Source organism: Melanotaenia boesemani, chromosome 13 (genome assembly GCF_017639745.1).
Source record: "Melanotaenia boesemani isolate fMelBoe1 chromosome 13, fMelBoe1.pri, whole genome shotgun sequence".
NCBI lineage: Eukaryota > Metazoa > Chordata > Actinopteri > Atheriniformes > Melanotaeniidae > Melanotaenia > Melanotaenia boesemani.
The window spans coordinates 24,234,854-24,249,165 of record NC_055694.1 but is presented as its reverse complement, the minus strand read 5'-3'; the positions used below and the strand labels follow the sequence as shown (position 1 = coordinate 24,249,165).

Below are 14,312 nucleotides of genomic sequence, written 5' to 3'. Positions count from 1 at the left end.
TAAATATTTATTTGCAAGCCTTTGGAATTTGTGCAATTCTGTGTAGATTTGCCAACTCATATTTTAAATGTCTGAATGATTTATAGGGCAGTCCTGCGGTGTCACGTTTGTCCACTGTCAGCCTGAATCATATATGTATAAACATTTATAGATTTATCCACATAACATATTCATGGCTGAATTCTATTATCATTCAGGGCTTTTCCTCGAGTGATCGCCTTAATTAAGTTGTTAACTGCAGGATTTCGTCTCTTCTTTTTGTCTTAAAAACACAAAAGGTTATTTTGTTTTTGTCAGACATCTTTGTGAAATATACAGTATTATTAAAAATGGTTAAAGAGCAACAAAGCTGGTGTCATATTTGAGGAGTCATAACAAAGGTGCTGCTAAGAACTTCTTCATTAGTGGTTGATTTAAAAAAATGCTCTACCTTTTAAATCAGTGTCTATAATAAATGTGAGGAAGCTTTAACACCACCAATACATTTTTCATTAGTTTATTAAATACCATTAACAATGCAAGATTTGCCTAAGGCAGAGTCCTGCTGTCTTAATTTCCTCACGCGCTGCAGATTGTTTAGTTTTATTTTTTATTTTTGTTCTTTTCCATGCAACATGAGGGGGGAAAGGAATAATCTCTTCAACAAATTGAAATTATTGCAATAACATTTTATAGATTATTCTACTGATTTAATGTAAAATAATAAGGAAATTTGATATAATGAGTGCAGGTTGGAAAAGGAGACTTTGTTAGAGAGGCTACCAGATTAATATGATTTGTGATGTGAAATATTTAATTAAATACATTCAGAGTTAGTAAAGTTAATACATTTTTCACACTGTATATAATAATACAACAGTATTCAATTGGGAGTAATGTTGCAGAAAAGAAAAGACTAAACAACAGCTAGTATGTACACATCTCAAGCAAGTTACTAGTCGGAAATACTTTTCTTAAAATCATTTCATCATTTTTATCTGATCCCTCTCTTTGTCTTGCTTTCTTCCAATGCAGGTTCTTAACTTAACAAAATGAACTGAGGCCAGTCACTACACCTCAACTTTGTGTCCATTCACCAACAAGGCTCCCGAGCATCACACCAAGCCTGACCATCCATGAGAAAAAAAAATTATTAGGAAAAAAAAAAGAAAAAACCATCTGGAGTCATGACAACGGAAGTCCCTTCTGAAACCCCTGAGAAGAATCTGATGAGCGACATACTTCACCATCAGCACTGAACTTTCATCACAGCAAAATTCAGTCATAGTAAAGCAAAACCCCTGAAGGAGCGACTCTGAACGGAGCGGCCAGTGGAAGATTCACTGAAGTACTTGGTCTTTTTTGTGCTTTTATTTTTGTCAGCCACAGCCTGATCTCTAGGCGAGGCTCCTTGAAGATTTTTTTTTTTTTTTTAGTTTTTATCATTGTGACTTGATTTAGACTCGTGAGAAGGTCTTTCAAAAGTCAGCCCTTACATCTTCTTTACTATCACTACTACGTAGCCGCCCAGGCTTATAACCCAGCCAAGTTTCTTTAATGACAGTTTGCTGCTAAAGAGTTTTGACTTTACTGAGGTTGAGCCAGACCATATAGTCCATGGAATACTAGCCTTTAACACCTTTCTCTTATTTGACTGGATCTAACTCTAAAAGGCTGATATCACCAAAACATCTGCATATGTACATGAGATGGCCATTGTGAAGAAGCATGGAAGTGAAAGAAATGACTCTTTCCTCTTTGAATGAGGGTCTTGACAATAAAATGAGGACATTTTGGATGACTTAGCTTATATCTTATGTTTTTTATGTGGTGCATAATATAGACTAGAAAAGCAGTTTTTTGTCAATGAACCTCACACATCTTGTACACGCCACCGGGAGCAATTAGCAGATGTGGACCCCTGGCTCATTTTAATGGTCTGTTTGCGTAAGTGTGTGTCAGGGTGCGTGTTTGCATCTGTCCATGTGTGAATATGTGTGTATGCTTTTTCTGTATGTATGAGTGTGTGTGCATATTCCAGAGATACACTGTGAAATAAGTCATACCCAATGCATTATTCATACTCTTGTATATTTTTGGGACATGCCCAGACCAGAGCTCACCATCTGGCAAAAAGAAGCATTTGGGAGTTTACAGATGTTTGATCTTATTTGCATCCTTGGTTTACCTTTGCTTTTTTGTGTTCGTTTTCTTTAGTATGTAGAGATATTTATACTGGGGGAAAATATTATTGAAACTGGGAAAAGATCACAGTATGTCACATAAGTTAAATTCTGTAATTAAACTCAATTCATGTCTGATTAAATGTATTTCTGAATCCTTGTCTAAACTGACTATATTTTGATATGAAGTGTTTCAACCAGCTATTGGCAGCATGTGCTGTTTGCTGGTTTAGATGATAATAATGAAATAATGTAAATAGATAACCAGATAGTATGTCCAGCTTACATATTATAATAAAACATGATCCCAGCACAAAACACATCAAACAACACCCTGCAAGATGACTTAATATTTCTCTGCTGCATTATCAAAATGACATTATTTTCATAGTGGTAGATTTTCCAGAGCAACAGACATTTTTCTTTATTTCATAAATTGTTCTTGTTTATGTACCTATTCTCTTCTTTCATTTCTTTGTATTAAAAAACCCTGCACATCACCATCTTAATGTTTGTAGTTGAGCATATAAAAAGTGTGTGGGCCTCTAGAGTGTGTGGAAGCTCTAGAGAGTGTATTTTGTGGTTGTGTGCGTGTGTGTTTGCTTTACAACATTGGTGAGGCCCAAATATTGGGAAGTAAAATTGCTTTTTCTGTTTTTAACAGCTTTGTGGGGGATCAAAATGTTGGACCTCACATGCTTATAGGGTTGTTTGAGGGTCAAAACTTGGTTTTAGGGTTAGGCATTCATAAAGCGATTGTCTTTGTTAGGTTGAGACTGAGGAGGCTAAGATATGTATGTCCACAGTCAATCCCAAAACAAAGATGTTTGTGCTCATGTGTGTCTGTTTTTCAGGTCAGCTATGTTCCATGTAGGAAGAAAATACCGATTACTGGCGTTATTTATCTCTTCTTTCAGTTTGCACTCGCTGTGAATAAATTGTCCCTTTGATTTGATGCACTGTTGATGCTGCTGCTGCTGCAATCACACTCATCAAGGCAGTGACATTAAATAGTTCACCAAAACTCACAAATTAACAACTTCATGTCCTCTGGCTTTCAAGTGGTCAGCATTTATCTATTAAAACCTGACAGTTTTCCCATGGTAACTATAGAGTATCCATGAATTTTAAGGCCTGTGAATGCTTTTCTAAAGCCCACATACAGCAGCACAATTATTCCCAAGCACGTCAGAACAGTGACTAAAACAAACTATAATAATAATAATAATAATAATTCATGATGGCTCTGTAACTTTTTTCATAGAATCCAGTTTGAATAAAAAAAAATATATAAATTAGGGATTAGGTAAATAAACTTTTAAAAGGCCATAAATGCACTTAAAAAAATTAAAACTGTATTTTGACTAAATAACAAATGAATTTGTGTTTGAAACTCAAAACCCTCACAATGTAATTTCAGTTATTTTACTGCAGATCTTCAGTTTTGTAGTGTCAGCACAGCAGGTCAGATGAACATGCAGAAAGTTTTAAAGTGTTTACAAATTCAACCTGTCCTCCTTCCCATCCAATGAGACAACTGAAAATGTTACGGTGTAATCACGAAGGTCCTGACAAAGCAGCACTGTACATTAAGACTGCAGTGAGATGGCTAAAAATCACCATACCCTTCAGAGAGAAATGTGTAAAACTGAACATTTTTTTAATCATTTCATTATTCTTCCTGGATTTTGTCCAGGCTTAGTTACTTGTTCAAACACTTCAAAGACAGCTTAAAAAAGCTTAATAAGGATGCTTTCCTTTACCATCATTGATTGACTGACTGACTTTAATTTTTCGTACAGGCTTCTTGAGATGGAATAGTAAAAATATCTCCTGTAAGAACAGTAAAAATGTAACATTCAATATCTTCAGCAATATCCAAGCTGTCTGTAAAAACTCTGAGACGTGTCATTTCTACAGTTGCTGCAGAGCCAAGTGTTCCCACTCAACTCCCACTCAGTCACAGATGTTCTTTCAGCGAAGCCCTGCTGCTGCTTCTTTCCCGTTTCAGTGTCTGACTTCTCGTCTTTGGGTTTTGGATGTGGGCTGTTCTTAGGATCAACAAAAGGTACATCGATGGCATGTTTCTTCTTGTCATCAATGGGACAGTAAAACATGTCTTCTGGATATCTTAAAACCATTTTTCAACAGCAATGAGCTGTCATGAAGCTGCTATGATCAAAATAAAGAATGCAAGTAATTAATTATGAGCGATTGTGAAACTTGAAATGAAAATGAATGCATTCACATCTAATCTTTGTTAACTGGCAGGAAGTATTGCATTATTTCACTCTATGCAGGAAACAGACAGTTATAGGCATCATAGTAAATCACCTCCTCCTCCTCCTACAGGTTTTAATAAGAAAATGTGATTGCAGTTATTATTTAGCAATGGGAGCATGTCTAATTATCAAAAACTAAAATAATATGAGGATATGTGTGGTATAACAGCACAAGCATCACTATGTCTTATAAAAGAGCTTCAATTTATGTGTTGTTTCTGAATAGCAACAACATTCAAGCTATACAATAATAACTGACATCTGATTGGTTGTTGTCTTACAGGCTTCTTGTTTTCCTTTTTAAAAAAGTAATTGTATTTGCACTTGTGTGACATCTTTAGAAAACCATCAGGTGTACTATGGACACATGTTTCACTGCCACAGGCCATCGTCATTGTTTTTTCTGTCTTGCTGCTGAGTCCTCCCCATCCACAATAGATCCTTGGCTGGGCTTAATGAGACACAAACACACCCCTGAGGCTGAAGCTGACTTGCTAAACACAGCATCGTTGAACACCGCCACAGTGTAGCGAATTAGCATTTATGCCCACATAAAAATCCATTTACTGATCCATTAGCTTAGCATATTGCTAATGAGTTCCCAGTGATGCAAGGGTCTTTGGTAAGCAACAAATTGTCATCAAAGGTATAGTCTTATAAAATAACAGCTTCACATGTGTAAAAAAAAAAAGTCTGTCTGGGTTGTTTTGTTGTTGTTGTTTTTCTGTCTTTCCTCAATTTCTGCTCAGACAGCTGCATGTTTGTGGGAAATTGGGATGCGACAGTCTCATGAAATCTGTTCAGCCGTCCTTCAAACTAACGATGAGGAGGGGTTTGCACTCAGCAGTCGCAGCTTGTCCCAGATAAGCAAAGGAGAGCTGGCTGCAGAAAACTGTCCACACCGGGTGGGTAAAAAGCAGAATTAAAGGAATCAGTGGACTGAGCCCTAAGAAGTTAAGAGTCCCCCAGATATTTCTTTAAAATTTCTGAATTTGATGTTCTTGGCCCCTGTTTTCTCCTAAAGCAGGAAATAAAAAAAACAAAAACAATTCAATGTCAAATTCACACCTGCTTCCTGCGGGTGAATTGATGGGCAACTAAGCATCACGCTACACCCACTTATGTGCATATTAATGAACGTGACATGCAGATATACAGCGGAATAAAATGTCATTCACACCATTGAGCTATTTCCTGCGAGGAAAAGGCAGAATGATTTTAGCTTACTTTAAAAGCACCTTCCCTCACCCCTGAGACATCACAGTCCGGCACCCACTGTGGTGCTTCCACAGTAGGAGTCATTTGCAGGAGAGTGGGGGTGAAGGTATAAAATGGTCGTTTTGCTAGAGCAACATAAGCTAATTTATCACTCTCCTGAGGTCAGGCGACGCTCCCTTGGTCGTGAATTTTAATGTTGTTTTTTATGGGTCTTAATAAACTCTACTCTGCTGCGAGCATTTATGCAGAAGAGCACAACATCCTTCACTTGGCTCATTTAGTGAGTCAAGGAGAAAGGGGCCAGAGCCAAATCTAACCAAAAGAGTCATAGTTTTTCACACGATACAGTGATGTAAAATATTAGTGGTTTTGAAAATGGTATAGGAGGCATTTATTCTGATGATAAACCTTGTTTTTCCCCTCTCACTAAAAAAACTTCACTCTGCTAACAAGAATTAGGCTATAATCTTTTTCTCTGTTTGTAGTAATGATCTCTGCCTAGTCACCATGAAAATATGTTTGTATGTATTATTGTCAGGAAACATTTGGTTTGTTTGTTTGTTTAGCAAATGCACAATCGACCTTTGGATTATGCAACTGTCAGCTTTATAAAGCAACAAATAAACTCTTATTAGGAAGCAGATAGATAGATAGATAGATAGATAGATAGATAGATAGATAGATAGATAGATAGATAGATAGATAGATAGATAGATAGATAGATAGATAGATAGATAGATAGATAGATAGATATGTCTTATGTCTTTGTCACGTGTCAAGTTTCTGCATAACTTTCTGACGGACCAACAGATAAATGACAGTGAATGTTGTCGTCCTCTGAGGATGAGTCTTTATAACTCTATAACTAGTGATTCCCTGCTATTCCATTCAGTTTATTTAACAGGATAAAATTTAGTTTTTTTGTGAAAAGACTGATTACATTGTGCTAAATTAGATTCATCTTGGACAAATTGAGTTTTTTTCTTTAATGCCATCATTTGGCAAAATTTTGATTTGGTAAGGAGTTGGATGTTTTTTTCCAGTCAACATTCACTGTTGCAGTTTTACTGCACTTTACCAACTGATAACTCAAACGATTAATAAAATAAACATGTTAAACTAAGATATTATGTTAGCAGAGCCAGCTTAATAAAACAAACCTGTTGATCTCAGCACTTAGTGCAAGTCTCTATTTACAACATCATGAAGCCGATTGTATCTAAAAAGCTAATAGAAAGTATTGTAACTCAATTTTAGAAGTCAAAACTTTTAAGTTGTATATCATCAAAGTTAGTTGCTTGTTAACATATAAAAATATAGAGTTAATATTTAGAGTTTATCTATTCTATTTAGCAATTTACAAGAAATTAATCAGTTTTACTGTAATGTCTAAAATACCAGTCTAAAAACACTGTGGGACTACCATATAAAATATTTATGGTGAATTGTAAATGTCAGGCCCTCCTCTTGGATCATGCTAAGCAAAAGTCAGGGGTCACATTCAGCCAGTAACCCATTTACGCAGCAGGAAATTCACCCTGATGAGCGTATGGATCTTTATTCAGGTCCACTGGCTTGTTTATCGAATTTTAAAAGGCTGAGTGACACCATTTAGCACTGGGGTCAATTCATCACATGATTGCTTCCTGCCACATCTGTCTCACTAATACTCTGCCCTGCATCACGACAATTAACAGAGATACTGCAGAGGACATTTATTTGATTGCTTATTGCCTTTGAGCTCAACAGCAGCTACTCGCCCCTGAGAACTATACAAAAAAAACATCCAGATGTCACAGAGGATGTTCAGTACTTACTCAAGGAACAATATACACTTTTTAATGTAAATTGGAAAACATAGGGCTTAATGTCGAGTACAAGGCCTCATTCAGTGTTCAGAATAAAAAAAAATAACTTACTCTTTTTAAATACAGCATTCAGTTGGTTGCATTTCTTTTGATGAAGTCAAATATAATAGGTGCATTTTGAATTTTACTATAAATAAAATTTTTCAGATCTGGAGCAGCAGTGCTTTGATTGTGTGATTGTGCTATTCACAGAGATAAGATTTCCTTAACTGTGAAATATGTAATTGGAAAGAAAAAATGTCCGTCATCGCCAGCCTTGATTAGCTCAAACTCTGCTGATTTCAGAGTACTGTCTCTATCCTCCCGATTCAAAATGAGGTCCTGTGGAATTTTGCTATGACAGATTGAGTGTGTCAGGAGGGGCTCCTAAGGGTGTGTGTGTGTGTGTGTGTGTGTGTGTGTGTGTGTTAGTGTGTGTGTGTGTGTGGATGTGTGCATGTTTGTGTGGCAGTGGTTGCAATTGTGCATGTGTAGCATACCCATTCGAATTGTGTGTGCATGCACTTACCTTTACGAATGAGTGCATGATCTTGCTATGTTCATTTAAGTGGTCAGCATGTGTGTCCCTTTAGTGTGAATTAATGCATGCCTTGTCCTAAATGTGTGTCAGAGATTGCGGTTGAAAGCTGTGTGTAGCATGGCCAAGATCTCATCTGTGCATCACGTGTCTCCCATCAGTCTGACAGCATTAAGGCAAGACAAATCAATACCCTGAGGGCCCCCAACTCCTATGACTAAATGATAGAGACCGACATGCTAAAGGGTGACTGAGAAGGGGAGAAAATGACTTATAAAATGATGGATAACAGTCCAAACTTAGATTTACTTTGTGGCTAAAGTGTCCGTTGTCTGATTTATGCTCCAGTATTTGACTTGCAAAGGCTAATGTGAAATATTAGTCTTAACAGAAATACAAACACTTTATTTTGGGACTAACCTTTAATCAGAGGGACAATAGTAAAAACATGGATAAACAGATTTTGTGATGAATTCAATTTTACAGAAAGCATAATAATAAATATGCCTGCCACGTGCTTTAGATTTAGCACTACACAATTAAAAATCTCATGTTTTAAGTAAAATAAACATAAAGCAAACCAATATTAGTGAAAAGACCTCTGATACAACTGCTCACCACAAACTCTGGCTTTGTGTTGACAAAAGATGAATAAATAAATTGTGAAAACAGAATATTTCATCCAGTGATCCTGCTTTTACCAATTTGTGAAAATCCTGCATGGCTGCAAATTTATTTAATTGGTTCACTGTCACTGTACAATCTAATCTTGTAGAAATACACATGATGAGCATAACCTCTTAAAAGGAAATAATGACAGTGGAAACTCAGGAAACAACTTTGCTATAGAGTCAAAATATTCCCTTCATGACACACAAACACACATGAACTCCCTCATTTACTTGAGGTTCATTAAAGACCCACAAAAATTCTTTAGTTGCTGATGAAAGAATAGTTTTAAAATGTCATTGTTCATGATGGGAATGCTATTTTTCTCTTTAAGTCTTCCCATCTTTATATCTAGGCAAAACTCCATTATGTTTAGAATTTAAGTTAAGTTTGCCTGTAATTGCCTAAGATACCCTTCAGTTTCTACATCCGTTTCCTCAAAAGCTGTAATGTTACCACCAGATTTGGCACAATTCACCCAGGTAACCAGTCCAGTGAGGGAGAAGTATGTTGCTTTCGGCAGAATCACCACTTAATTTTAATAATTACATATCCACATGTAATGTGGTTTTAAGAAGTATTACTGATGCCACATGTTTCCAGGCTGCACATGGGCCTGAAAAGCCTGTTCAGCATCAATTAGCATATAAAGTTAGGAAAAACTAAGATCCTATAGGAAGCTTCTATGTACCGCATACAGAGGCTTGGATAAATTTTTATGCTAGTTGCCAGTATCTTCATCAAGCCTACCATTAGACCAACTTCAACATGTGCAAAATTATTTGAATTTGTGAAGTTAAATATTTAACTGAGGTTTATATTGTAGAAAATTCAAACATAAAAATGTGACAAAATGTTTGATAATCCATTAAAATTATTTAATGGGTAGCATAAGTAAAAGTGTGTAAAATCACTGACATTTAGAAGTCACGTAGGTGGAAAAAGCAGCCATGTAAAGTTCTGCCCACTCACGCTCCAGTAAGAGATTGCATTTTTTAGGTTCAATAGCTTGTTAAAGAAAAATTAAGCAATAAAAGTGTACAATTATTTTCTGGCTTCATGCTTATCCAAAATTTGCTTGACCTCTCAATGTTTTTCTTCTTATACAAGATCGATTTATGTTACATAAATAAGTATGATCCACAATTTCTCAAATGTACACTTCACACTTAAGAGCATCCAAAACCACCCACTCCTCCACTCTTTTCTTCTTTATCACCATCTGCAAATTATTCTTCCATTTTTATTGCAATTATATGGCTGGTCTTTGTGTAAAAGGACCTGCTGCACATATAGAAATGAATTATTTATTAAGAATGTGAAGTGCAGTCATGAGAGTGAAAAATTATTTGTAAATATGCAATATACATTTATTTTTCTATGAATCTTTGTTAGTGTTACATACTATGACAACATGGCATATCCGAGACCTGATATTTAATTCTTTTTAAGAGTATCTCGAAATGAGGTTTGAGTCCTTCAGAACAATAAAATGAATTATAATTATTTCAGCATTATCTGCTGTCTGTTGCTCATTCACTCTGTCCTGTCAAGGTGGATGGCGGCTAACAGCTAGTGCCTGTATAAGGAACTGCTATTGGCCACTGATGTCCCCCAGCTGGTATCATCTTGTGGCTTGTTCTAGCTTCTGATGTAATCCTTTCCTCACAGCACATGCTTAAAACCCATACCCTCCAACCTTGTAGTAGTCAGGAGTTGTTCCTTGTAATGCAAAATTGTCAGCTTTTAAAATGGTCACTGTGGATAATCTGTACACTCTAGCTGGGCTGCACTGATTGGAGAAATTGACCAAAAAAGAAAATATGGAAACCATGTTGTATTAGTGTCCAGGTTGCTGAAAAAAACTCTTGTGAGTGAGACTATGAGATAAATCAAGTTTTTTCTGCATGAAAATACTTAACAGCACTTGCATGACTTCTGCGTGATGCTTAAGGCTATAATACATCATTTTAGCACTGCAGATAAGCCAGAAAACATGGACGAATACACCACGAGGTGCTCCATTTCAAGTCTAACTTTTTCCTGAACCTAAACCAACTGTGTTTGTGCCAGAATTATCTACTCTTCTAAAAGTCACAGTCAGAAAATCAATCTATACACAGTTGTACACATGGGAGGATTGTCTTGTGTGGTTCATTCAAAAATAAAAAGCTAGTACTGGGAAAAATTTAGTCACCCCAAACATGTACTGCTGGTGCACTTTCCAGTAGATAGGCAGAAAGATGTACGGACAGAATACAAGAGGGAGAAAAAGGCAGACTGATTCAGTATGTTTTGCTCCCTGTCCCCCCTAGGGAGGTCCATGTCCAGATGGCTCATCAGAAAGTATCTTCCCCCTCATCCACAAGAGCTCTGTCCCTCATACAACACAGTGGGTTTGTTATTCCTTGCTACACATTACGGTCAGTGGTTTTTAATTGACAGGTACAAAAACTTTCTTTTATATGATGTATCTTTCAGCTCTCTGCTCTGAGTTTGCATCAGTTGGAAAGTTTATTAGGTCTCTGCACCAAACCAGTAGCAGCGTGCTTGCTGATACGTGGAATCTTATGTTTGAGTATGTCTACACTCCTAAAAATACAATGAAATGTATTACTTTGTGGAAGTCCTTAAAACACTGAGAGAGTTATATATATATATTTTTATTAGATTAAAAAATGCCTGATTTTTTTTTTCATTCTGCATCAAAAGGTGCAAGCTTCGATGAATAAAAGGTTAGCAGTGTTGCTTTTCGTACGGCTTTTTAATTTCTACTTCTTTGCCATGCAAATCAATGAGTTGGCAAAGTGACAATTGGAATTCCACACATGTGAGCATTTGATCGGAATTTGCACCAAATCCATGGGGCAAGTTGATCGAGGGTAATTCACTATGAAATATCCAGAGTTACGCTTCAGTGGGCGCATCTGGCCCCCGCCATTCATTTTGTTTAGCTATTCCAATGTGGCAATCAAAATGAATTAGCATGACAATTTTATTTCTGAAAAGGCTTAGGGTGGCCCATTTTTATTGATGAATTTCAATAAGGACTTGACAAAAGGTTCTTTGAAACTGACTGCCCCTCCTTCCACTTGACCTTCAGGTATCTGTGTCTATTCTGTATATGAATGTGAGCACTGTAAATCACCAAATCAGCCGTAATCTTTTTTATTTTTTATCACCTGTGGAGAAGGTGCACCTGAGGTGATGAAAAGGTCTGAACACATGAGGATTATGGTCATAAATCTTTTAATGTGTTGTATTTAAAAGTCGTTCTGCTCATTATAATCTTCCCCTCAATTTGTCCATGGGTTTAATGTTGTAATTTTCATCACTATTAAATGCTATAGCTCTAAAAAACAATTGTTGTGAACAGCAAGATAATATATCATTCATCCAAGGACATGGTACAATGAGCCGCAGGATGATACCAGAGATTACAGATTATCCAATCAGCTATAAAAGTTAGTTAGTTAGTAATTACTTTAAAAAAATATTTGACCTCTGATGGTCATGATGATCATAACTTCATGTGTAGGATAAAATGTCCTCTATGACACTGATGAACATGTTACAAAACAATGTGTTGTTCCATTATTGTTTTTAAGTATTTTTGATGTCTAGCCTTAACATTTACAACAGTCAAAAGTCAGCCAGGAAATGACTCAATTTTAACCTAATGTTTGCTTTTACATATAGCCAGAGTAACCAGTAAAATGGTAGTCATAAAGGTTACTGGTGCATTGCAAAAAGAGTGTATTTTAGCCCAAACAACGTCTTGTCTAACTCTACCAATGTAACATTTTTATTTATTCATCGTTTAATCTAAACAGGAAATGGGACAAATGTTTTGGTAAAGTGTTGCTGTTACCAGTGGAACATATGATGGTCTCAAAATAATTTCACACAAAAACCCCCTAATCCACTTCAGTCCTCCTTAAACCACTTGACTTGAGAATAACACATGAGTCATAATTCCCACATGTCACTTGTAGGAGTAGCATTTTACAGGAGGCCTTTATGAGTTGTACTTAACCTTTTAAAAACTAAAGTCCCCCAATCAGGGGACTCTGAGAAAAGATTGTGCCAAGATGGCCATTTTTGAGAAACCTTGCCCATACTGTCTGTACTAAAACTTCACTAAAGCTTCACTTTATGAAAAGTTAGCCTTAGTACATATTTTACTATGATTTGATAGAGTTTAGAACTATATCTGTGTCATTTCAAAGATATATTCATATTAGTGTTTGTGTTTTGTTTTTTAGGTGAACCTAAAACTTTTTTCTTTTGTGCTATATGTCATCTTGATTTTTTTAAATTACCATTATACTGATTTTACAAATCATAATAAATCTCACAAATGTTGTTTTTACTATAAAATTATTCAGATAGATCTTGTGGTTGGATACATATATTCTTTTTCATCATGGGTATGCCTAAGAGGCCTAAAAAGCCAACCAACTCAAGAAACAGACAACATTATGTACATGACTGGAGCACTTATTGATCCAAAAATATCAAAGCCAGCTGTTGTTAACACAAAAAACTGTTTTCTGTTTGTTGACAAAGCCGATAAGTGAAAGCAGCAAAGACTTAATGACTTTGGTGTACAAAGATGATTTGAGCAAAGCATGACCATGGAGCTATATTCACAATTAATATGATTCTTTGTCTTTTGTGTGTTTATTAACACATGTTTGTGTTGGTTGAAGGTAATATAATCATATAGTCTTTTACTTATCTTTTATTAGACTGAAAGTCACTCAAACAAAATGAAGCATGTACAATTTAAAGATTTATTCATTTATTTATATGGTTGTGTAAAGAACTTAAGATCATAGTATTTATACAAGCTAAAAAAATTGGATATTCTAGTCATATTCCTGCTTACATGTTTCAGATCATAGTTTGATTAATGTGTCAAAATATCCAAATCTTTTTAAAACATTACATTACTCCAGGTTTTCCCTCATCCCAAATGTATGTCTCTGTCAGTGGACAACATGTTGTCAGATCTTATGACCAAAACCGGTAACCTGATCACTGAAATAATTCTTAAACAAACTGATTCCCAGAGATGTAAAAGATGGTAAAGGCCTTTGCTTTTCAAGTTTTTTCATAAATATTTCCCATGATATACTTGGTGTTTTAGAATTATACTAGGGGATTTAAAATCCCAGCTGATCAGCCAGAGGATATTTTGGGCAGCTTAACATGCAATGATGCAGAGCAGCACTGACTAAAAATTGTGACAAAATAAATAAGTGCTTGATGCAATAATGATGCTGTGTGAAATTCTCTATACCGATTACTCAAACCAAAACAACAGCAAAAAAAAATTTAAATAAAAAAATGTTATGTATGCATTGTTTTAAAATGGCCTCATTCTGAGTAGTTCCTCCAATAAAATTCCTCATTAATAGCCCAAACTGAAAATACTCTGCCTACTGTTTTCTGCAGTGACATCTGATTAGTAACTACTTTAAACAAGCTTACTTAAAAAAATCCCTTCAAGTAGTGATGAAAACACTCAGAGACAAAGTTTATCTTGGCAGTTGTAAGTGGCTTACACATGTTTTCCTTCTAGGGCTTATTT

The 14,312-nt window shown here is 35.8% G+C and overlaps 1 protein-coding gene across 1 annotated transcript in view; it reads left to right on the top strand.

Moving 5' to 3' along the window:
• The window catches only part of tafa5l (TAFA chemokine like family member 5, like), a 46,566-nt gene extending 43,401 nt beyond the window's left edge, over positions 1-3,165 (top strand). The window contains exon 5 of the mRNA XM_042005048.1: positions 1,015-3,165. The gene's annotated coding sequence lies outside the window, so the exon portion shown is untranslated. The remainder of the gene's footprint in view (positions 1-1,014) is intronic.
• Positions 3,166-14,312: the final 11,147 nt, after the last annotated feature.